Source organism: Pseudorca crassidens, chromosome 10 (assembly GCF_039906515.1).
Source record: "Pseudorca crassidens isolate mPseCra1 chromosome 10, mPseCra1.hap1, whole genome shotgun sequence".
Classification (NCBI taxonomy): domain Eukaryota; kingdom Metazoa; phylum Chordata; class Mammalia; order Artiodactyla; family Delphinidae; genus Pseudorca; species Pseudorca crassidens.
In genome coordinates, this window is record NC_090305.1 from 70809819 (window position 1) to 70832757 (window position 22939).

The window sequence follows — 22939 nt, forward strand, 5'->3', positions numbered from 1 at the left end:
TGCCTTCAGATGTTAAGTGTTTTTGGCTTCTGTGGCTTCTTTGTTTTAAGAATTCTGTGACCTAATTCCATGCTGACAAATTCCATGCTGTTCTGGCTCCTATAATCGTCAGCTAATGCTACTTTTGGTCCTCCTGCCAGCCTAGAATCTTGGTCAAGGGTTTCCAAACTGTGTCCCCCAGGAGCCCTAGGGTGGGAGCAGAAGGGGGGGCTACTGACCCTCCAGTTGGAACAGCTGGACTTTGATCTTTTTTTTTTTTTTTTTGCGGTACGCGGGCCCCTCACTGCTGTGGCCTCTCCCGTTGTAGAGCACAGGCTCCGGACACGCAGGCTCAGCGGCCATGGCTCACGGGCCCAGCTGCTCCGCAGCATGTGGGATCTTCCCGGACCGGGGCACGAACCCATGTCCCCTGCATCGGCAGGCGGACTCTCAACCACTGTGCCACTAGGGAAGCCCTGGACTTTGATCTTTGATAAAATATTAATAGCTGCTCCTTCATGAGCTCTTGCCGTGTACCAGGCATGCACCAGGCCTCTGCCTCAGCAATTGCATTTGTCCTCAAAAAATCCCACGAGGAAAGTAGCATCACATCCCCATTTTACAGATCAGGCTGCTGACACTGTTGGAGGCTGAGGCTAAGCGGCATGCTCCAGGGCTCACAGCCTGTGGGAAGGAGAGCCGGGACTTGGACCCAGTTTCCACTCTGAGCTGCTGTGAATATGGGTTCTGTGGCTAAAAAGAAAACTAGGTGCCGGAGTTTGAGGGGAGTGTCCCATTTATCATAATTTGTTTCCTCCAGAGCCGAGTGTGTGGGTACGCCTGCCTCTCTGCCCCAGAAGAGCGTGGCCTCAGCCCCAGGTCGCCCAGGGCCTCTACGCCCCACCACGTGGTGTCTGTGTGCACGAGGGCCCATCTGCCCATCTGTTTCCCTTCCCTCTGCTGTGGGCTCTGCTTCCCCGTGGTCCAAACAACAAGATCCAGCCCAGAAACAGCGTATGTTTCCAGCCTCTGCTAGTCCAAGTCATAAATCGCCTGGTGTGATGTGCTCCTTGTGTCAGCTTGTTTCAAAACTCAGGGTGGAGGTGGCTGAATGAGTGTGAGGAGAATGCAGGGCCTCCTCCAGGCTGAGAAGCTGAGAGCTGGGAGCCGGGGTGAGTCCAGGACTGAGGCTCAGGAAGGGAGACAGGGACTAGGCCTGGAGCTGGCTTGGGGGCTCAGCCTGGGGCGGGAACCAGCAGGTAGTGGCCTGGTTCAAGCTGGGCCTAAGGGCTGAGGCTTAAATGGGAGCTGAGGTCAGAGATCAAAGGGTTGGGCTTCTTGTCCAATGGTCAGAGGTCCAGACTTGACTTGGAGTCAGGGGTCAGAGGACAGGGGCTATTGCTCAGAACTTGATGGGGATGGAGAGCTAAGCTCAGTTTGGGGTGAAGGTCAGGCCTCAGGCTGAGGTAGGGTTAGAGGTTAGAGGTCAGAATCAGTCCAGTGCTGAAGGCCATAGCTAACTGAGAAGGAGGTCCCCAAAGACTCAGAAGTCTGCCTGCTCTATCCTGGAAGTGACGTGTGCCAGGACCGGTGACAGAGGGATGCCTGTGATAAATAAGACGGGGCTTCCAGGGATTGACCATGAGTTTGAAAAGGACTGGGCACAGATCTTACGTCCAAAGCCACTAGAGCAAGGCTGGGGGCCTGGCCTCCAGTCCCAGCTCCCTGCCCTCAGGATGGGAGCCTTGGTTGCTTATCTCTGAAACGTGGATGGCCACAGCACCTGCCTCCATATTGATCACGCTCCATCCATGTTGCTGATTTCTACCCTCAAGACTGTGTGCCCTGGAGTGGGGGTAGATGAGTGAACACAGTGAGGGTGAGTGGTCGAGGCAGGTATGTGAGATGCTTCTGTGGCATGGGGGGCGGGGGGTCTCAGGAGAGGAACAGTGCCAAGGCCTTAGGTCCCCAGTCACCACCCAGGGCTCTGTCACTCCCAGGCTGCCCCAGAGAGGTGACCCTGCAGCCAGTTCAGGCCTCAGCTGCCCCCCTGAGCCGTGTGTGAGCAGCACCGTCCCGGGCGTTTTTTCCAGGCCTCCATTCTGCCAGCTAGGTTTTCCCACCTCTTCTCCGTTCTGGGCCCAGCATGGCCAGAGATCTGGGGACAAGCCCACACAGCCGCCAGTTGGGGAGCTAGGATGGAGGAGGCAAAAGCAGGAGTGAGAGACCAGCAGGCAGAGAAGGGTGCCAAGGAGGAAGCCTTATCACAGGCCTCTCTGTTCGCATCTCCCACAAGGCCTGGTCACGAACCAGCCTCAGCTGTTGACCCGCCGCTGGGGTCCTGACCCCAGAGGCCTCCCCCTCCCCACAGGAGAGCACAGGGAGATTCAACAAGGGGGGAACCAGGCATGTGTGAGGGTGTGGGGGCTGGAGGGAGATGAGAGAACCCCTGGGGGACAGGAATGGTGGAGAGCCAGCAGAGGACATGTGGACAACAAGAGGGCTGCCCTGCCTGCCCAGGATGCAAGGCCTCCAGGGTTTGGCTATGAAAGTCCCAGTCACCTCCTCCAGCTGAGCTATTAATACCCAGCTAAGACCCACGCACCCTTGCTGGGAGGACGCCGAGTTCCTTGGGGGCTAAAAACGGTCTGCAGTGGGGGTGGGCCCGGTGTCCTCCCTCTCTGCTTGTCAGAGGAGCTGGGGCCAAAGTCCATGCTGGCCTGGAAGGGGGCCAGAGCCAGGGTCGGGGTACAGAGGGTGACTGAACCCTGGGGTGGCCTGAGGATTCCAGGCGGAAGCAGGAAGGCACTCAGCCAGTCCAGTCCCCGTTGCTCAGAGACCTGAGGGTGGCCCGGGGGCCTGCCAGTGGTCCCACCCAGGAGACCCGCCTGGCTTTCTGGCTCCTTGCCCCACCTAGGCCTTCGCCTTCCCCCCAGGCCTCAGCTTGGTCTGCCCCAGGCTGCAGTGGGGCTAGCTGCTGAGGGGTGCCTGCCTGTCTTCTGCCCAGAGGGGCCTAGAAGGGAAAGGGAGCTCCAGGGAGGGGACAGGTTCGGAGCCTCTAGTGGGATCCGGGCCACCTAAAGCAGAGCCATTCACGTTCATTCACTGAGCTTCATGTGTGAAATTTCGATTATTCATAGCATTCTCTCAGGAGGGAGTTACTGGCAGCACCATTTTATAGGTGAAGAAACTGAGGCTCGGTCATCTCCTCAGAGCCTGAGCTGGCTAGACCTGGTTTGTCAGACTCCAGACCCTACCTTGTGTTGCCTCCCGTTATGTCACTGCAAAAGGAGATTTCTTGGTTTGTCCTGGGGATCCATGAAACAGGTATTTCCATCAAAAGGCCCTGATCACTGTAGTGTCCCAGGCCCACCAGAGTGGCCACACCAAGAATGAGAGGCCTGCATGGGCACCTTTCTCCTGCATTGGTGAACCCCCCTCACAGGGATCGTCAGCCACTTCTTCCCTCATTCCTGGGGCTCAAGGACACATCCTGGGAGCCTGTGCTAGTCTTCTGGGCTCGAGGTCACCCAAGGCCACCTGCTCCGTGCTGTGTCCCCTCCCTTCCCATGATAGATGCTCCAGGATCCAGACACCGACCCCAGAAGAGCACAGACTTGTCCAGGAGAGTCCAGACGAGAAAGTGGTTGAGAGGTGTCAGCCCCGGAGGCCCCCTGAGCCGGAAATCCCGACAGCTGCCTGGCTTATGGGTCCTGGGCACTGGGCCCTGACCCAGGGCAGGCAGCAGCCGTGTCAGGTGTCCAAAGGAGTTGGGGGAGGTTATGGCTGGAGCCAAGCCTGTCTGCCTGTGGTTAGTGAGGCTGTTGACACCTCCTGGGCTGCCAAGGCAGAGCGGCACCAAGGGGCTGGGGGAGGGGTCCTCGCTTAGCCTGGAGGGTCTGAGGGGAGAGACAGGCCCTGACTTGAGGGTCTGGGGAAGGAAGCACAGTCCTGTCCTAAGCTGAGAGAGACCTGGCCCTGCCTGAGAAATCTGAGGAGGGGGACAGACCCCTAGCTTTGGGGGCTGGTAGAGGGGGTATATTTCCAAATGGCCGGTGGGGAGTAAGGTGTGGGGTGTTGTCCTAGCCTGACACCAGGACAGCAGGGAAGGCTGCCCGTATCCTGGGTTCAGGGGGAAGCTCTGAATCTGCCGGCCTCCATTCCTGGCTGGGAGGCACGTGCCTCTGCAGGACAAGCAGGAGGCCTCTGGCCTCAGGCTGACCATACAAACAGCCCCAGGGTTTCACTTCCCCGGGAGAAAAGGAGAGGCCTAACCTTGCCTGGATTTTCCTTAACCCCCCCGGAGAGGGTCTTTGCCTCTGCGCTGGTGGTGATGGGGGACAGACTAGCGTCAGAGAGCCCGTTCCAGGGGAGCCCTCCCAGGATGGGCCCCCCTGCTCATTTGATCCATGCACCTCAGCTCTCCTGATGCCCATGTGCCCCCCCGCCGGAGCCACCTCCCCAAGCAGTCTTCCTGGATTGATAGAGGTGAGGAGGCACTATACTTCCAACTCCCACGCCAGGCTGGAGTGTCCATGGCTACGCCATCTTCTTGGGGCCCCTGCCAGCCAAGCCTGACCTCATGAGGCTTTCCTTTCCTTTCACTTTCCTTTCAACACACCCTCCCTCCTGGCTCCCTCCTAGACCTCCAGGCCTCTGGTTCTCTGGCTGAACCAGCCCCTTGGCCACACCAGGTCTGGGGTCCTCTCCCATCTCAGCTGTCCCTGCTGCTCAGTCTGGGGCTCAGTCCCTTGCCCTGTGTCTGTCTCTTCTCTCTGGGTTTATCTTTGTTCTCTGGGCTCTGACTCAGACCTGACTCTGTCTCTCTGTTTTAGTCTCCATCTCTGCCCCTCTCTCTATATCTGTCTGGCTCCCTGACCCAGTCTCAAATGCCTCAGTCTTTCTGTCACTGTTGCTCTAGGACCCAGTCCTGGCAGTGTCTCCTCTCCCCACCTGGCCGGGGCACCTGCTCAGACATCTGCTCTGCTGTCTGCTCGCTGGGCCCCACGAAGAGCTCAGACAACACTTGTGGTCTCAACTCTGGCCCAGTTCCAGGGGAACTGCTGTGATTCCCAGAAGGTGGGTGAGGGAGAGACAGGCCAGAGGGCCATGTGCTTGCCTGTCTCTTGAGGGGCTAACGGCCCTGGGCTTTCCTCTGCTCAGGCCACGGCTACCAGTGCCACAGGCTTCACATTTTACCCCACCACTGACGGCTGTGGGACTCCGGGCAGGTTCTGAGCTCGTGTCCCCTTCTCCATAGTGGGGCCAATAGGGCCGACTTCAGCAGGTGTCAGAGGATGGAATGTCAGCGCACTTGGCGGGCACTTGGCACTGGGCCCAGCGTGTAGTAGTGCTCCATAGAGTCCCCATGACTGTTACTGTGACTGTAATTCCCCAAGGTCCCCGGAGTCATGATAGGCAGAGTGGGGGATGGGCTGAGCTTCTGCTGTTTGAGGTGTCCCATGTCCACCTGCGTCCCATACCCGTCTCTTCCTCTGTTGGACAAAAGACCTCTCGCTATACCTGGGACCTTCCTGTCCTCAGATTCTGTCTGAATTGCACACTGGTGCTCACGAAATTAATTACTGCTGGCTTGGGGATATATTTTTTTAAGAAGACATTTTTCCAGGGGGAAAAACACGCAGGAGCTATAATTAGTTGGGAAGAGGAAAGAGGTGCGGAGCGTGTGAATCATCAGCCCCAGTGATAGACGGTTAGAGGCTGAGCAGAAGTTTCGGGAGAAGCTGCTGGAGTGTGGGTGAGTTGGGGATGGGGTGCTGCCCCCAGGCAGGCCGGGGTCGTCAAACACCAGGCATGTTCAGGGATGGGGACTTTATCTGTCACCCTGAAGTCTATGCCCTCCCCCACAAGGCTCTGTCACCCATCACCCTCTCAAGGTCCCAGCTTCTCAGCTCCCCTGCACGTCCTGCCTGCCCTGACTGTCCCTAGGGCTTTTGTCCACCTTATCCCAAGGCCAGTGCCAGTCCCTGCTGGCATGTACCTGGGCAGAGAGCCTTGCAGCTTGAATGAGGAGAGAAGCTGTGGAGGGTTTGAGGTGCAGGGATTGTAGACCATCTAGACCAGCTTCTCATTCATTCACTCACGTGTTCATCGAATACTGAAATGCTGCTGTGTGCCTGGTCCACAGACAGGCAAGCCAAGGACCAGAGAAGTGCCACTCCAAGGCCACACAGCTGTGAGTGGAGCAACCTCTCTGCCGGTCCTGTCATACCAACTCTGCTGAGCCAGACCCTGGGCAGGGCTCTGGGCCACCAAGGGGACAACGACCAGGCCCCACCCTAACTGAGCCCATATTCTGATGGGGGAGGCAATCAGGCACCTCTAGGGCAGAACGCCCAGTGCTGTGAAGTGGGAAGCACAGCGCTGTGGGAGCTCGGAAGTGGATCTTGATCCAGCCTGGTGGTCAGACAGGGCCTCACAGGGGATGAGGTGAACAGTGTTCTGAGGCTGGAAACAGCATGATGACCCATCATGCTGGAGGGATGTTAAGTGATTCTGTGGCAGGGCTCAGGCAGCAGCAGGAGTGGGGGATTGCTGGGGACTGTGGCTTCTGGGCCAAGTGATCACAGTGTCCATTTCCCCAGTGTTTCTTCTGAGCAGCTGTCTGGGGCGCTCTGAGGCCCTCGTCCTTGGGGACTCTCCATTGGTTCTTTTTGACGTCTGGGGCCCACTGACCCAAGGTAACCCCTGTCTGGGCAGTCAGTGGCTAAGGGGACTGGACCCCAGGTTTCTCCCTCTCTCCCTCTCCTCTGGCTGAGGGCTGGCTACCCAATGGTCTAGGGGTCTCTGCCCAGGCCTCAGGGGCTATGCGGGAGCAGCGTGGCCTGTGCCTGAGAGCTGAGGAGAGGACACTTCCTCCCCTGGGAGAGCATGGCATCATTCAGCACACAGAGTGCTCCCTTCTAACCCCAGACCAAATTAGCCTTCCAAATTACAGGCTGCATGTCCTCCAAATTGGGGATTGGGTGGGAGAACAGAGGCCCAGCTCTCCTTCCTGCTTCCTGCTCACAGAGGGCTCTCGGCCCATCCCTAAATAACAGGACCATGTTAGGAAAGAATTCTGGGCACACACCCCCTCCCGCCCCAGGGTGCAGGGATCCCCAGGTCCCAGACCTGCATTCAGGCTCAGGGCAAGGCTTTGCCCGCCTGGGGTTTGACAGTGAGCTTGGAACCGGAACATTCAGTCAAGGCCAGCTTAGGGTTCTGAGGGCATTTTGAGGATCATTCATTTATTCATCAAACACCTACTGGGCACATTCTCTGTGCCAGGCATTGTGCTGGGCCTTGAGACACTGAGTGGCAATGGAGGTGACAGACATGTGACCAGGAAGGTACATGTCAGAATGAGCAGGCCTGTGGCAGGGGGTGTACACGTGGCCCTGGGAACCCTTGATGAGGTCAGGGAGACCTTCCTGGAGGAAGGGGTATATAAGATGAGTCCCAAAGGATGCATGTGTCCTTAGCCAGGAGAAGAGAGTTCATGGAGGAAAGAATATCCAGTGCAAAGGCCAGGAGCAGAGAGTGAGGGAGGGGCATTAAGAAGTGGGTGGAGGCACTGGTTGGTTCAGATCCAGGGGCCTTGTCAGCTATGCTGGGGGATTGGATTTCATCAGAAGTACAAGGGAAGAGGAGGCCTGTGATCCCAGGAGTGGAGGAGGATGGGTGTGTGTGTGTGTGTGTGTGTGTGTGTGTGTGTGTGCAGAAGCACAGTTGGACCATGGCCCCACCCCGAGGGCTCCTGGTAGGTATGAAAGGATGTGGGGGCAGAGGAGGGGGTCCTGGACCTCCCACATGGGCCTCCCTCCCACCCCCACTCCTTCCAGACAGCTTCGGGCCTTTGAAGAAACAATCCAGTTTACCACAAGGAAAACACGAGAGCCTGATGGTATTTCTTTGTGTCCTGAAATTAAGGTGCCTTCCTGTGTTTTCGCTAATTGGTTTGGAGCTCTTCATGTTTTTGTTTTAGAAGAAAATTATTATGGATGTTGAGAATAAATGCGATCATTGTGTGGTGCTGAGAGCAGAGAATGAAAGGAAAACACCTCCTGAGCTCACCCACTCTTGTGTCACAGAAGAGGCAAGTGAGGTGGGGAGGAGAGACTTTGAGGCCACACAGCCACAGTGATGGTCCCCCAGGAGCAGGAAGGGGTGGCTTTTGGGGCACGGTGGAGAGAGGATGCTTGGTGGGGGGTTCTTACAGCAGGGTGGAGAGAGGACCTGCGAGTTCCTCCAGCTTCTGGTCTTGCTTGCACACCTCCTGGGATGGAGAAATCACTGCTTCCTGTCTGCGTCTGGTGAACTGGCCCAGCTGTAGCTGGTGAGCAGTTTTCCCTGAGTAGGCAGTGCTTCTCCCCTCCGGTCTCACCCAAGGTTCTCTGCATCCCAATCTCTACCCCACCAGGACCTCTGGTCTTCGCTTCAGCTGCCTGAGGTGAGGCTGGGGCCAGGGTGGTCTCTGTAGGTGGGACCCTGGGCTGCAGGCTGCACGGCACTGGATCTGATCTGGCCCCGGTAGATGGTGCCTGCACTTCTGAGCCTGATGGCTGGGAGGGCTTCCGGGCTGGAGCTTCCCCGGCTGGCAGCCAGCGTGGGAGCGTGAGGAAAGGCACGAAGTCTGCTTCCTGGATGCACGGCCTGTTGTCCAGCACATCCTGCAGGGCCCGGCCCTGCTCGGCTGAGGACACAAGCTAGTGGGTAGAGTCAGGCCTGACAGACAGTTCCATGGGCAGCACTGGGCAGACAGGTGGGGCACCAGGTCAGTGCACACCCTCACTCAGCAGGCTTCTGTTTAGCCCCTGCTATATGTCTGGCCCTGTGACAGCCACTGGGCCCTCAGAAATGCATTAGACACAGACCCGCCCCTGCCCCCGAGAGCCTGTGGTCTGGACAGGCACAGAGGAGACAACAGAGCGCAATAAAAAACCTGTATCCCCGGCCATACCAGCAAAATCAGCTCCAGACTTTGGGGAGTGAAATCCTACATAACCCACTTCTACCCAGAAGCTAGAAAGGGACCTCTAGAATTCACCTCTGGCCTCCTGTTCCTTCTGCTTGACCTGCCATGCTCCCTTTTGCTGGCCCCCAGAGCGCCTGTGTACTCTGGTCCAACCTCTCCCTGGACCTCAACTCCCTCCTCCACTCAGCTGCAGTGAACACTCAGAGTTTAATGGTCTCTCTGGCCATCTGGCCTTTGTCCAGGTTGTTCTCTCTGCCTGGAAAATGTCCCCTTCCTTTACACTTGCTAATGCCTACTCAGTCTTCAGAGTCAGCGTCCAGCCCTCTCCATGGGTAGCTTTCCTGGCTTCTAGATCATGACAGCCCCCTGGTACCTGTCCCTGTAGAGCCCCCTACACTGCTCCTCAGAGCATTCATGGAACTTGTGATCAGGTCTTTTAACTGTGTGCTTATTCCACTGGGGACGCAGGACCCAGAGCAGGCCAGGTTTCTCTTGGCCACTGCTAGCCTGTCGTCTCACCCCAGAGGAGCCCAGAGGATGTGCTTAGTCAATATATGTTGAATGATGAGTAACATGTAAAACCCACATGTTTTTCTATTAATAGAAAGTTAAGTTCAGGCACAAACATCACAAAAATCTAGTAAGATTTAAATGCATGTTCATACCCACACGCTGAGAATGTTGCAAAGAGGTTACACTGCCCCCTAAAATGTAATTACCCCCGTGCCTGACCCCAAAGTCACTGGCAGTGGCTGGTTCAGGGCAGCCCTGAAGTTAACAGCAATAGCAGTGACACTGGCCGTGTGTTGGGAGCCACCTCAGCACTAAATAAGCGCAGATTTTTTTTTCAATGAAACATTATATTTGGATGCAAAAACCTAGAGTATCAAAGATTCATGTGGAGCCAAGATTCATTCATCAACAGACATTTCTTCAGAGCCAAGGGTTGGCTGAGCACTGAGGATCGGGTTGTGGACAGACGGCCTGCCTTTGCCGTATCGGCGTCAGGCTGAAGCCAGGAGGAAAAGCGGAATTAATGGACTTGACCTTTGGCCCTGGACCAAAGGGAAGGAAAGACATTTCCTCCTGCGGGATATACAATCTCTGAGCACATCTCTGTCAGCAAAGAGGCACAGCCTGACCCTGTCCTGCGGGGCCCTGGAGATTCCATTTTTTCTGGTGGGGGCCTGGGCCGGTCACACCCGCTCCCTGGGACAGTGTTGAAGCAGCTGTTAGAACTGGGATGCGCCAAAGAACCCTGCAGAGACAGGCTCACCACCTTCCCTGCTCATGCTACCTCTTCCACGGGATGCCACTCCACAGCCTGTGCATGGGATCCAGCCCGCAGCCAGTGTCTGCCAGCGGTCACATTAGGGTCACGTACAGGTCAAAGCAGCCCCTCTCTGCTGCCAGGTCATGGTTGGGGTGTCCCGCTGTGTATGTGCATGTCAGGTATGGGGCACGCAGGGGCTGGGGGTCTCTGGGAGAAAACGGTGAGCACCTTGTGAGAAGAGGGCCTTGCCTTCCCCTCAAAATCCCCAAGACCTGGCCTTTCTCCTGCTTTAGACCAGAGTGCCCAAGGGCCTTAACCAGACAGACAACCGGCAGTGAGACAGCCAGCCTCCCTGGGACCAGAGCCCCCATTCCACCTGGCAAGACTCTTGGGTCAGTGGCCTGGGATCTTCGGCCACCATGGTGCTGACGTGCTGAGGCCCAAGTCCTCACCCGGCTGTGCCCTGCCCAATATAGAGGGCTCTGAAGGACACAGACAGCTCTTCCTGTGTCAGGGCAGTGGGGCCATTTATCACGGAGATAAGCATTAGCCAGAGGGCAGAGTTGGCGGAAGGAGCTGTCTGGAGGAGATAATCTAGGGTCACTCAGAGGGCATGGAAGAGCCATGTCCCCACTCCACCCCCTGCCACCCAGACCCCACCCCTATGCTTGCTGGCCAAGACATCTGGCTGTCTCACCTCATGGAAAAACCTGATGCCCTCCGGGGACAAGGAGCTGGGCTATGGTTGGGAGTGGGGTGTGTTTCCTCTTCATGTTCTGTGCCATGGCAGGGCCCCTGTGATTCTGCTTCGCCTCTTCACAGATGGGGAAACAGGCCTGAGAGAGTGGGCTTTGGACTGCTCTTGTCTGAGGGAGCGAACATGGGGTCCTGACCCTGCCCTCGGCCTCCTGCACAGGGTAGGAGGGGAAATCCACGTGGTGCTGTGTCACTGGGCACGTCCTATGTCCCAGGTGTTGCCTGCATGGCCTGTGTCCTGTCCCCTCTACCCTGGGGACCAGGCATTGCTTTGTCCTCCTTTTCCAGAGGGAGGCAATGCCCAGAGAGGTGAGGGTACCAGCCCATGGCCGAACCGCTGGGAAGTGGCCCAAGTAGGATTTGAACGTGGGGTTCAGAGCTGCATCCAGAGCACTGTCTGCCCAGAGGGGCTTTGGGTGTCTGGCAGAGGCCAGAACAAACCCACTAGATGGAGGACAGCTCTGGGATCCCTCTGCCCAGCTAAAAGCTGATACCCCAGACTGTCAGAACCCCCCAGGCTGCTCTGCTCACCCCACTTCCCTACCTTGGCACTCAGTGGGGCTCAATAAATATTTCTTAACAAATTAATAAGTCAAAAATGAGCAAACACAGTATAAATCATGACATTTCCCCTCTACGAGTCCCTGGAGCTGGTCAGTCCCTCTCTGGGGGCTGTACACACTGGTTTTGGTATCTCCCTGCCAGGGACACATCTGCCCACCACCTACTGGCTCCTCACGGTGGTCCCATCAGAAAAGACGGTGCCACCTTTGGGAGCAGAGAGAAGAACCCAGACCTTGGACTGTAGAGGATGGGAGTAGGGGGAGGAAGGAGCGAGGAGACCCCTCTCCTGGGCTGGGAGCCACACTTGTCATTACCCCATGGTGGACACTTTTGCAGCCCTGCAGCCCTCACCATCGGGGTCATTAAGTGTTGGTGTGTTCAGGGTGCTGCAGGGACCAGGGCTGGTCTGGGGGATGAACCCTGGATCTCCTTTCTCTGCCCCAATGTCCAGGGCAGTAGATTTGACCCAGAACCAGCCAGAGGCTTTTCTGGAAAGTCTGCTATGTGAAGGGAAGGAGGGGGCACCCTGGGAGTCTTGGAATTCATCTGGCAGGCCTGGGGGCCTGGGTGGCTTTTGAGAGCCTTTCTGCCCATGACCACCTTCGTGGGTTCTGGGTACTATTTAGCCTGCGACATGCTGGGCAGGGAGAGGGGTCTGGATTGTGCAGGGAAGGGTCCCAGGGCCTGGGGAAGGAGCCAGTGAGCATGAACAGTTGTGCAGAAAGGAGCCCAGCCCCCGGGGCCTGTGTTGGGGGGTGGGGAGCAGGAGGACAGACAGGCACAGCTGTGTCAGACCCACCACTACAACCCCCTGGGAGCCCCCCCACAGCTGAAGGGACCCTTCCTTGGATTTGGTTGGGGGCATTGGAACCTCAGGTGTGGAAGGGTTTTTTTTTTTTTTTGCGGTACGCGGGCCTCTCACTGTTGTGGCCTCTCCCGTTGCGGAGCGCAGGCTCCGGACGCGCAGGCTCAGCGGCCATGGCTTATGGGCCCAGCCACTCTGCGGCATGTGGGATCCTCCCGGACCGGGGCACAAGCCTGTGTCCCCTGCATCGGCAGGCGGACTCCCAACCACTGCGCCACCAGGGAAGCCCTGGAAGGGTTTTTAATCCTCGGACACTGGGTCATCTCATGTCAACCCAGGGGAAGTTACAGACAGACCTCCAATCCTCAGGAGATAAGCTGAACTGACTTGTGAACGGGCTGCCTCTGAACCAGTGCAGAGCAGCCCTGGGCAGCCTCCCCCAGAAAAGTCCCCACTCTGGTGGTTGGGAGGGGCATTGCCAGCAGCAGGACCCCACACTGAGCTGGTCCAGCCCCTCGGGGGACAGAACAGGCACACAACAATAATAGCAACCATAAAAGAAACCCAAGGAGCACAGCTCTTGCTGTGCCCCAGACAAGGCTGAGCTTGGCTTCCTGGCCACTCTCCCATTGCATTTAATTCTCATGACCCTATGAGGTGTACACAAGTATTATTCCCTGTTTGACAGACTAGGAGCCAAGGCCCAGAGTCATGGAGCGTCAATAATCCTAATGGCACATGTGCACAATGCTCACAAAGGGACCTCAACACACTCCCAGGGTATGTCCTGCTGCTCATAAGCATCCTTCTAGCAAGGGCGTCGGTGACAGCAGAATCCTTAATGGGGGTGTCACTGGGTGAAATACCCACCGATCAAGTCCGTGTACAGGACCCCAGTGAGGTGGACATGGAAGCTGGTGTGGAAGGTGGACCAAGCCTATGGTTGAGGGAAGGTCATTGCTGCTGGTACATATCGATCCCGTTTGTGTAACACACGTGTTACAGATATAAAACCTGGGGCGGCGCTGGGGCAGATGGGGCACCCTAGTACACACATGCTGGAGGACACCCACACAGAGCCCAAGGACCACACCTCCCGTACCTCAGCATCCAGCACCCGCACAGAGCTGATCACGGGGGACCTGCCAGGGCACTCTCGTTCTCCCTTTTTCTCTCTCCACCTGGGCCTCTCTGCCCACCTGGCTGGGGATAAAGCACTGGAGGTGGGCTGGGCCCAGATCCCGGGTGCAGAGTCCTGGCTGGGCCTCCAGGCCTGGTCCAGACAATGGAGGCTTGGAGTCTTGGCTTTGCACCTCCTCAGCATCCCTACTCCTCCCTCTCTTCCTCTCTGCTTCTCTCTTACTTGCTCCTGTCTCCCTCTCAGTGTTCTGAAGAGTCCTCCTCAGTGGCAGCAGATACACGGGTGACACGTCCTGCTGCCTCAGTCACACACAGTGCCTCTCCTCCTGCCCCAGAGACTCACGCTGTTTCTGGGCATCAGGCTGGGGTCAGGCTGACCTGTGGTGGCTACAGCCTCACTCGAACTGTGCTCCCAGCCTGGCTCGGGCTGCACTTGAGCTGGACGGAATAAAGAAGCTGCTGGCCTCCATGTCCCTGCCCACCCCTCCCCTGCAGAATCCCTGGGCCCAGTAGAGTCATGGGAGGATGGAGGCTCCTGGGACCAGTGGCAGCGCCCAGGGCGGGTGTGGTGCCAGAGGACAGAGAGGGTGTGAGGATGGAGGGCTGAAATGGAGGATGGGGTAAAGTGGGGGCAGGGATGCACCCTTACAGGCAGGCCTCCCAGGGGTAGGTCTGTTCTTCCTCATCGCTGCCTCTAGCCCAGTGCCTGCCTGGCTGTTCCCTGTGGCCCTAGGACACTGAGGGGCAGGAAGCTAGGCAGCTTCTGGTGCAGACTTTCCGTGGTCTTGGGCCAGTCAGGGTACCAAGCCAGGCTCAGTTTCCCCATCTGTTATATGGGGCAAGGTGAAGGGAAGGTACAGGCCTAGGCATGCCCACCAGGTACCAGGAAGACAACTACCAACGACTGTAGGGTATCCACACAGGTCCTTCTTGTCTATGCCTCCCGCCCCCATAGTCACCCTTTCGCTTAAGTACCATTGCTCTCCCTGGCTTCCATGTGGACACCTGCCCAAGGCCACGCAGACGGAGAATGCTGGTGTCAGGATTTGAACTGGTTGCCTCTCTTAGGCAACCTGCTGTCTGAGCGGAGCAAGAGGATGCCAGACACTGACCCAGGATCAGGGCTGCCTGATCCCTGCACTGGCCAGAGGAGGTACCACAAATCCCACCTGCACGTCCCCCCAGCCCACCCTGCTCAGAGCTGTTCTGTGCATCTTAGCTTGACGAGGTGTGGGGAATTCATCAACTGCCGACAGAGCCTGCTGAGAGCTGGCTATGAGTCCAGCCACCTCCCTGTCCCAGCAGCAGCCCCCAAAGCCTGAGGCTTAATCCCCCAGGCATGTCCTGCCCTTCATCTTTCCCAGGCTGTGTTGCCCTTCTGCCCCTCTTCTCTAGTTGAAGCTGGTCACCTCACCCAAGTCTTCCTCCTGGAAGCTCTCCCCGACTCCCCATCCTTCAGTACGTCTAGATTCCGTTCCCATGCCCAGAATTCCACCTCCTAACGTACAGGAGCCTCTCAGGTGACTGGTGCCAGGCCTGGTGAGGCTCCAGATGCTGGCCAGCCAAGGGACCGAGGAGGACACCCCTCAGTGAGAGGAGCAGAAGGGCGGGAGTCAGGAGACCACTGTGGGCCTTCTCTGAGCCTTAATGCAGGACACTTGCCCAGCAGGGTTTGCGGAAGAGAAGGCCTAGGAGGACCGACAACTTCTCTCCAACCTGCACATCGGAGCTGGCCGGGCTCCCAGGGAAGTCTCAGAGCATGAATGGACTCCTTGCCCCACCCCGCAGCAAGCAGAGAAACAGCCAACACCGGGGACCTCCTCCTGGGCGGCCTCCATGCTTAACCCTGCAGTTTCCACCTACAGAACAAGCACCAACTCCAGCCTGGAGACCCCAAGCCAAGGGCCAACCTTGCCCTCTGTTTGCCCTGCACTGCCCATCTAAATCTCTGAGGTACTGGTCTGACATTCCCCATTTTCCCAATGAGGAATCTGGGGCTTTGCAGGGTTAGTAACATGCCCAAGGTCACACAGCTGTAGGTGGCAGAGCTGGGGCTCAACCCCGGGCTGTCCTGCACCTGCAGGCATAACGCCACTATGATGACCTGCTCAGCCCACACACAGAGGGCATCTGCGGCCCTCAGCCAGAGGCAGCCTGTTTTGCACAGGGTTTTCTTTTTCTTTTTAAATTTTTTTATTAAAACAAAATTTTTATTGAAGTATAGTTGATTTACAATGTTGTGTTAGTTTCAGAGGTACAGCAAAGTGATTCAGTTATACATATATGTGTTCTTTTTTTAATTTATTTTTTATTTTTGGCTGTGTTGGGTCTTCGTTGCTGCGCGCAGGCTTTCTCTAGTTGTGGCAAGCAGGCTTCTCATTGTGGTGGCTTCTCTTGTTGCGGAACACGGGCTCTAGGCTCATGGGCTTCAGTAGTTGTAGCACGCAGGCTCAATAGTTGTGGCTCGCGGGCTCTAGAGCACAGGCTCAGTAGTTGTGGCGCACGGGCTTAGCTGCTCCGCGGCATGTGGGATCTTCCTGGACCAGGGCTTGAACCCATGTCCCCTGCATTGGCAGGCAGATTCTTAACCACTGAGCCACCAGGGAAGCCTTACATATGTATATTCTTTGTCATATTCTTTTCCATCATGGTTAATTACAGGATATTGAATATAGTTCCCTGTGCTATACAGTAAGACCTTATTGTTTATCTATTTTATATGTAGTAGTTTGTATCTGCTAATCCCGAACTCCTAATTTATCCCTCTCCCACCCCCTTTCCCTTTTGGTAACCATAAATTTGTTTTCTTTGTCTGTGAATCTGTTTCTCTTCTGTAAATAAATTCATTTGTGCCATATTTTAGATTGTGCATATGTGTGATATATGATATTTGTCTTTCTCTGACTTATTCACTTAGTATGATAATCTCTAGGTCCATCCATGTTGCTGCAGATGGCATTATTTCATTCTTTTTTATAACTGAGTACTATTCCATTGTATATATTGCACGGGGTTTTCTGTGCTGCAACTCAGGATGTCTGAGCCCACAGGACACCGAGCCCATCTGCGTGGATGTGTGTAGCCCTCCAGAGTGGGCTCTGAGCCCAGGCAGGTGAGCTGGGCTCTGTAGGAGGCTCCCTGCCCCCAGCACCACTCTCCCAGGTGTAGCAGGATCAGGTGGCCACAGCTGAATTCACTCCCCATCTCTCTGGGCAGGTGGAGGAGGTGGTCTCTGCGGTGGAGGAGGCGCTTCAGCGGCACGTGATGCGCCGAGAGGTGTGCCCAGACTGGCGTGGAGCAGGGTAGGTGCTGGATGAGTGGATTCTGCTCCTCCGCTTTGGAGTTCGGGAACATCCAGAGGCTACAGCAGAGGCTGCGGGGCAAAGCCAGTGCCAAGGCTGCAGGGCTGGAAGAGGCCAGAGCAGGTACCCCCGCATCGGCTGCAGCACCAACAGGAGGGGCAGGTGTGTGAGTGCCTCAGGGACCCCCACCTGGCCTACGCCCTGCTCCTGGGCCTCTGAGGGCTCCCTCCCCACTGCCTGCAGGATCACAGCTCAGCTTCCCGGCTCAGCGCCTTTTCCTCCTGGTAAGTCTGTTTCGTGTCCCAAAAGACAGGGAGAAAAATCCCTTCCTGTGAGGCTGATATAAGGTGATGTGTGCCTAGAACAGAGCCGGCACACGGGAGGGCAAATCCCTGTAGTTTCCTCTTCCCTCACTCCGTTGGCCTGTGAGCTCCTGGGAGGCGGGTAAACATCCCAATGTGGCCCCTGGTGCGTACGGATTAATTACCGAATCACTGCATTGTACTCATTGCCTAGCAGCTTGTGTTTGTGTCTCTTGGACTCACACAAAACACACAGGCCAGAAGTTCCACTTGCCTCCTGTTGGAAAAACAAAGGTTTGCAGGCAGCAGGGCCTGGAGGCGGGGGAGGGACAAATGGCCCCCTGAGGGCCTGTGGAGCCCTGACCTTCCCAGGGCCTAGACAGGTGTGTCCATGCATCCCAGGCTAATGCTGTACTGAGGCTGGGGAATATGAGGGGGACCCCATTAAATGGGTCCCTATGTGCTGTCCAGTGCCTGCTAGGCTGTCCTGGAGAAGGACCTCAGCCTCATGCCTTCCCAGAGACTCTTAGAATTTAGCAGGGAGTGGTAAACCAGCACTGGGGAGAGAGCCTATCCCTGCCCCAGCCCTAATCAAGATCCACGGGGAGGGCAGAGGCCTTTAATTGTTTCAGGAGAGGGAAATGTCACATCCTGGGACCCACAAGAGTTCTTAGGACAGACCACTGCCAAGTGAGGGTCCTTGGCTTCTCGCTGGAAAGAATTCAAGAACGAACCAGAGAAAAGCAAAGGCGGGTTTATTTAGCAGGATACACACTCCATAGGTAGAATGTGGACCCTCTGGGAAAGTGAGAGCAGCCCCCGGGCATGGGGTTGTAGGTTTTTATGGGTTAAGTAATTTCATACGCTAACGAGTGGGACGAATATTCTTGCTATTTCAGAGAAGGGGGGGATTTTCCAGGAATTGGGCCACTGTTCACTTTTTGACCTTTTCCAGTCGTCTCAGAACTATCACAGCATAAGGGGGAGTGATCTTGAGTATTACGATGACGTTATAATGAGCTAGAGGTCAATGACCAGACTATTCTCGAAGCCAACATGGTTTCAGCTGGTTCTATTCGGACTTAATTGCATCCCAACAGCTGTGCCCCCTCTTCACTTATCTAGCGTTTGTGTTCTGCCCCTTTCCCTCCTGTCTCATTCCCCCATCAGAGATTTTACTTCCATATTCTTATGGGAAGCAGAAAGGCGACGGTCTGTCTTCTTTGGCTGCTTCAGGGCTGAGTAGGGGCATTGACCTTGCCTGTCAGGGAGTAGAAATTTCTGGATGCCTAGTGTAGGGATCCCAGGGGCAGAACAGCTTCTTGTTTTAAGTCATAGGGCGGTATGGGCTGGAATCCTTGCCTAACCATCATTTTTTTTTTTTTTGGCTGCGCCATGTGCGGCTTGTAGACTCTTAGTTCCCCAATCAGGGATTGAACCCAGGCCCTCAGCAGTGAGAGCACAAAGTCCTAACCACTAGACCACCAGGGAATTCCCCTAACCATCATTTTGATGGGGAATTGTTGTAACCTGGAAGACATGAACTTTACCAAGAGGTGAAAGAGGCAGAGTCCAAATAGGAGGAGGAGTATGGCTGTTACTCAGGGTCCAAGTAAAGTTAGGGAGGGCACTCTTAATGGTGGACCAGATGGCATTAGGGTCTGACCCCTGGTTATAGCGGTGTAACCATGTTGCTTGTTCATAAATCTTTTTGATGTCCATCTCAATCTGTCCTGAATTACTGACATAGGTGCAGCAGGTTTTGTTTTTGACTGCACAAACGCCACCCTGCTCATCCAGCAAGTAATCCAAGGCCAATCTATTGTCCATAACCACATTGGCCACTGAGTTTAAAGAAGTTGAAAGTCTGTTTAGGGCATTTCCAGTGGTCAGGGCTGGGTTCACTAAAGTGTTGGTTAGGTTTTCTAGGGTTACCTCATGGTAGGCAAAGCCTCCCATGGAGCTGCCAATCCCCCTGCCAGTCCCATTCTTGCCAATGTTAATCCGATGGCCCTCCTGGGACGATTTTGAGTGTTATTATGTATTGTGACAGTGAATGGGACCAAATGTCCTAATGTACAGGCTCCCTCACGCCACACATTATATAAGGATAAGCATTTACACAGGGGCCGAATTACCCTGGGGTGCCCTTGTCTTTGGGCCCTCATTCTGGGGAGTGCCACGTATCCAGGCGTATCTTGAAGGTGCAGTAAGAGATCTGGGAACAGAAGAATTTAGCAAGGAAGCAGCCATCCAGATCCATGGAAGAGAAAAGTTAATGAACACAATGTGGGGACAAGGGCCCATTTGTATATTCAAAACAGTTCAGTCCAGGAGTATTCCATAACCTTGGCTTAGGTGAGATGGTGTAGTAAGAAGGGTTTAACCCACAGTTTCCATAGAGCCTGACAACTTCTAGCCCAGTTTTTAGTCCATTCCATCCCTATCCTGTAGGCACCTGGGGTCTGGGCTTCATTATAAGCACAGAGAGTGGAGGCATTCGTGGGAATGCAGTTTGGGTCCAGGTTCCAAAACGCTGTGGTGATATTACCCTCTGGTGCCCAGGGATTGTTCCAAAGAGGCTCACCATAGCCAAGAGAACCATTAGAGGTATAGTGACATTGGAAGCTTGACTGGTTTTCTGGATAACAAAAGTAGCCATGATTAAAGGAAAAGTTATGTCACCTTTTTAAAAAGAGTTAAAACGTAGGCAAGGTATCGGGCCTGATGGGGGTATCACCCGTCACACTCGTATCAGCTGTGGGGGTGGTTTTCATGTGTTTGAATTGGTAAAGCTCTTGTATGTACCTATTCGTACCTGTAACGACTGTTGTAAGCCAGGGTTTTTATGGCAAGCCCAACAATTAACTAGTTTTTCTCCCAGGGCAACTATTTTAGATATGTTTACTAAAGCATGATTTTCCCATTCCGAGCTGCGACCTTCGTCAGAAGTCCTACTAGTATGATGGCTTTTGACATCATATTACCGTATTTTTTCTTTCAGACCTAGCAGGGGCAAAGAAGATGTTTACCAGGGGGAGGGGGTTCTGAAAAGCGGCAGAATAAGAGCGTGATAGTCAGAAACACAAGGATGACTAGGCCAACCCACCTCAGCCACGTGAAGTCACTTATCTGTTCTTGGAAAGGTATCTGAGGTCTTCCATGGCTCACAGGAGTAGGTCTCTTCTGGCTCCTGTTGGGACTTATAAGATACAGATGAACCCAATTAGTAACTCCCTATAGCTTGACAGCAGTTGGGGTACTTAGTAACACTTGATATGGTCCCTTCCATTTTCGTTGTATCTGGTCCTCAGGGGACCCTTCCTTCCAAGTTTTTAGTAGGACAAAGTGCCCTGACTGGATGGAGACCGCGACCTTTCCTTTGTGGGGGTCGGCAGCGCTTTGTTTCCATATACTTGGAGGACCTTTTGAACTTGGCTCAAGCTAACAGTGTGGGAGACCCATTTGTGGGTTTCCTCATCAAACAAGAGATCTGAAGTCAAAAAGGGCCTCCCAGTGGTCCTTCCCTGGCAGTCCAGTGGTGAAGTTAGTGTGGTTAGGCTGTTACTGCTGAGGGCCTGGGTTCAATCCCTGGTCTGGGAACTAAGATCCCACAAGCTGTGCGGCATGACCGAAAAAAATGGTGAGGGGCTTCCCATAGGTCTCAAATGGGCTAAGTTTTAAAATTCTCTTTGGAGCCATCCTGGTCCATAGAAGGGCTACAGGCAGGACAGAGATCCAGGTTTCTGAAGTCTCTTGGCATAACTCAGCAAGTGTTTTTGGGGGTTTTTTTGGGCAAGCATTCTTTTAGAGCATGATTTGCTTTTTCTACTTTGCCTAAGGATTGGGACCTCCAGAAAGACTGGAGGTGGTAGTGAATACCTAGAGCTGAGGAAGGCTGTTGGGTCACCTTGGCAGTGAAAGAAGGTCCGTTATCACTGTAAGCTTTGGGGTAACCCGAATCTCAGAATTCTCTCTTTAAGCAGAAATTTGGATACTCCTATTGCCTTTTTAGTCCTAGTAGGGAAAGCTTCTAGCAACCCTGTAAAGGTGTCTATGAATGCCAATAGGTGTTTCCATCCCCTACGTGGGAGCATTTGGGTCAAGTCCACTTGCCAATCTTCCCCTGGTTAGGTTCCCCGATGTTGTATGGGCCAAGTTAGTGGTGGAGGTATGGGGTGGCTTCCTAAGGCATGGCGGGCACAAAGCTTGCAAGCCCTGGTGACATTTTTAACAGTTTGGGGTGGTCCCTTGCCCAGGAACAACTGAGTAACTAGTTTGAATAGGGAGTCCACCCTAAGTGAAAGGACTCGTGGAAGTACTTAGTTATTTTCCATTGCTCGGCCCCGGGAATGAGAAGCTTGTTATCTTTTGTCAGCCACCCTGAGAGGTCTCTTTCCAGTCCCCTATGTTTAGCCCACCCAAGTTCTTCAGGTGTATAAGATGGCGCTGTTGGGAAGGGGGTGCTGTCAGGCCTGAGAGCTGCAGCTTGTAGGGCCAGCTGTTCTTGGGCAGCAGTCTTAGCGGGCTTTTTGGCCAGGGTGTTTCCCCTTGTAAGGCAGGTGTTGCCCCTTTGGTGATACCTGCAACCTCCTTTGGAAGCTGGAACGCTTCTAGGAGTTCTAGAATTTCTGCCTGTTGTTTTATAGTGGATCCTTTGACTGTTAGTAATCCCCTTTCTTTCCATATGGCAGCCTGGGCATGTAGCACAAAGAATCCATACTTGGAATCAGTATGTATATTGATTCTTTTTTTAAAAAAATAAATTTATTTATTATTTATTTTTGGCTGAGTTGGGTCTTTGTTGCTGCACGCGGGCTTTCTCTAGTTGCGGCGAGTGGGGGCTACTCTTCGTTGTGGTGCACGGGCTTCTCATTGCGGTGGCTTCTCTTGTTGCGGAGCACGGGTTCTAGGCACGCGGGCTTCAGTAGTTGTGGCTCGCAGGCTCTAGAGCGCAGACTCAGTAGCTGTGGCACACGGGCTTAGTTGCTCCGCGGTATGTGGGATCTTCCCGGACCAGGGCTCGAACCCGTGTCCCATTCATTGGCAGGCGGATTCTTAACCACTGCGCTACCAGGGAAGCCCTGTATTTTTTTTTTTTTTCCCCCATTGCGGAGCACAGGCTCCGGACGCGCAGGCTCAGCAGCCATGGCTCACGGGCCCAGCTGTTCCGCGGCATGTGGGATCTTCCCAGACCAGGGCACGAACCCGTGTCCCCTGCCTTAGCAGGCGAACTCTCAACCGCTGCGCCATCAGGGAAGCCCAAGCCCTGTCTATTGATTCTTAATTCCTTTCCTAGTTGGAGTGCTCTGGTCAAGGCAATCAACTCAGCCTTTTGGGTGGAAGTGTGAGAGGGTAGAGCTCCAGACTCAACAGTTGTCTACAGGCTGACTCTGGCATAACCTGCCGGCCTTACCCCTTCATGTATAAAGCTGCCTCCATCGGTAAACCATTGTTTTTATTTTTTAATTAACTAATTCATAAAGTGATTATTGTTTAATTATTTAATTTTTATTTTATAGTGGAGTATAGTTGATTTACAATGTTGTGTTAATTTCAGGTATACAGCATAGTGATTCAGTTATACATATATCTATTCTTTTTCAAATTCTTTTCCCATTTAGGTTATTACAGAATATTGAGTAGAGTTTTCAGTGCTATACAGTAGGTCCTTGTTGGTTTTTTTTTTTTTTAATTTTAAATATAGTAGTGTGTATATGTCAATCCCAAACTCCCAATTTATCCCTCCCCCGCAACTTTCCCCTTTGGTAACCATAAGTTTGTTTTCTGTCAGTCTGTTTCTGTTTTGTAAATAAGTTCATTTGAATCTTATTTTAAGAT

The 22939-nt window shown here is 54.4% G+C and overlaps 1 long non-coding RNA gene across 8 annotated transcripts in view; it reads left to right on the forward strand.

Moving 5' to 3' along the window:
* LOC137232508 (uncharacterized) overlaps positions 1 to 22939 on the forward strand; it is a 75517-nt gene that overhangs the window by 16489 nt on the left and 36089 nt on the right. For 3 of the 8 annotated variants that reach the window (XR_010947045.1, XR_010947039.1, XR_010947040.1), the window contains 2 exons: positions 800 to 5737; positions 16711 to 17080. This is a non-coding gene — a long non-coding RNA (uncharacterized lncRNA). Of the gene's footprint in view, positions 1 to 799; positions 5738 to 14562; positions 14648 to 15163; positions 15448 to 16710; positions 17081 to 22939 lie in introns of all 8 variants that reach the window. The other 5 variants (XR_010947041.1, XR_010947046.1, XR_010947042.1 and 2 more) reach the window with 4 other exon arrangements.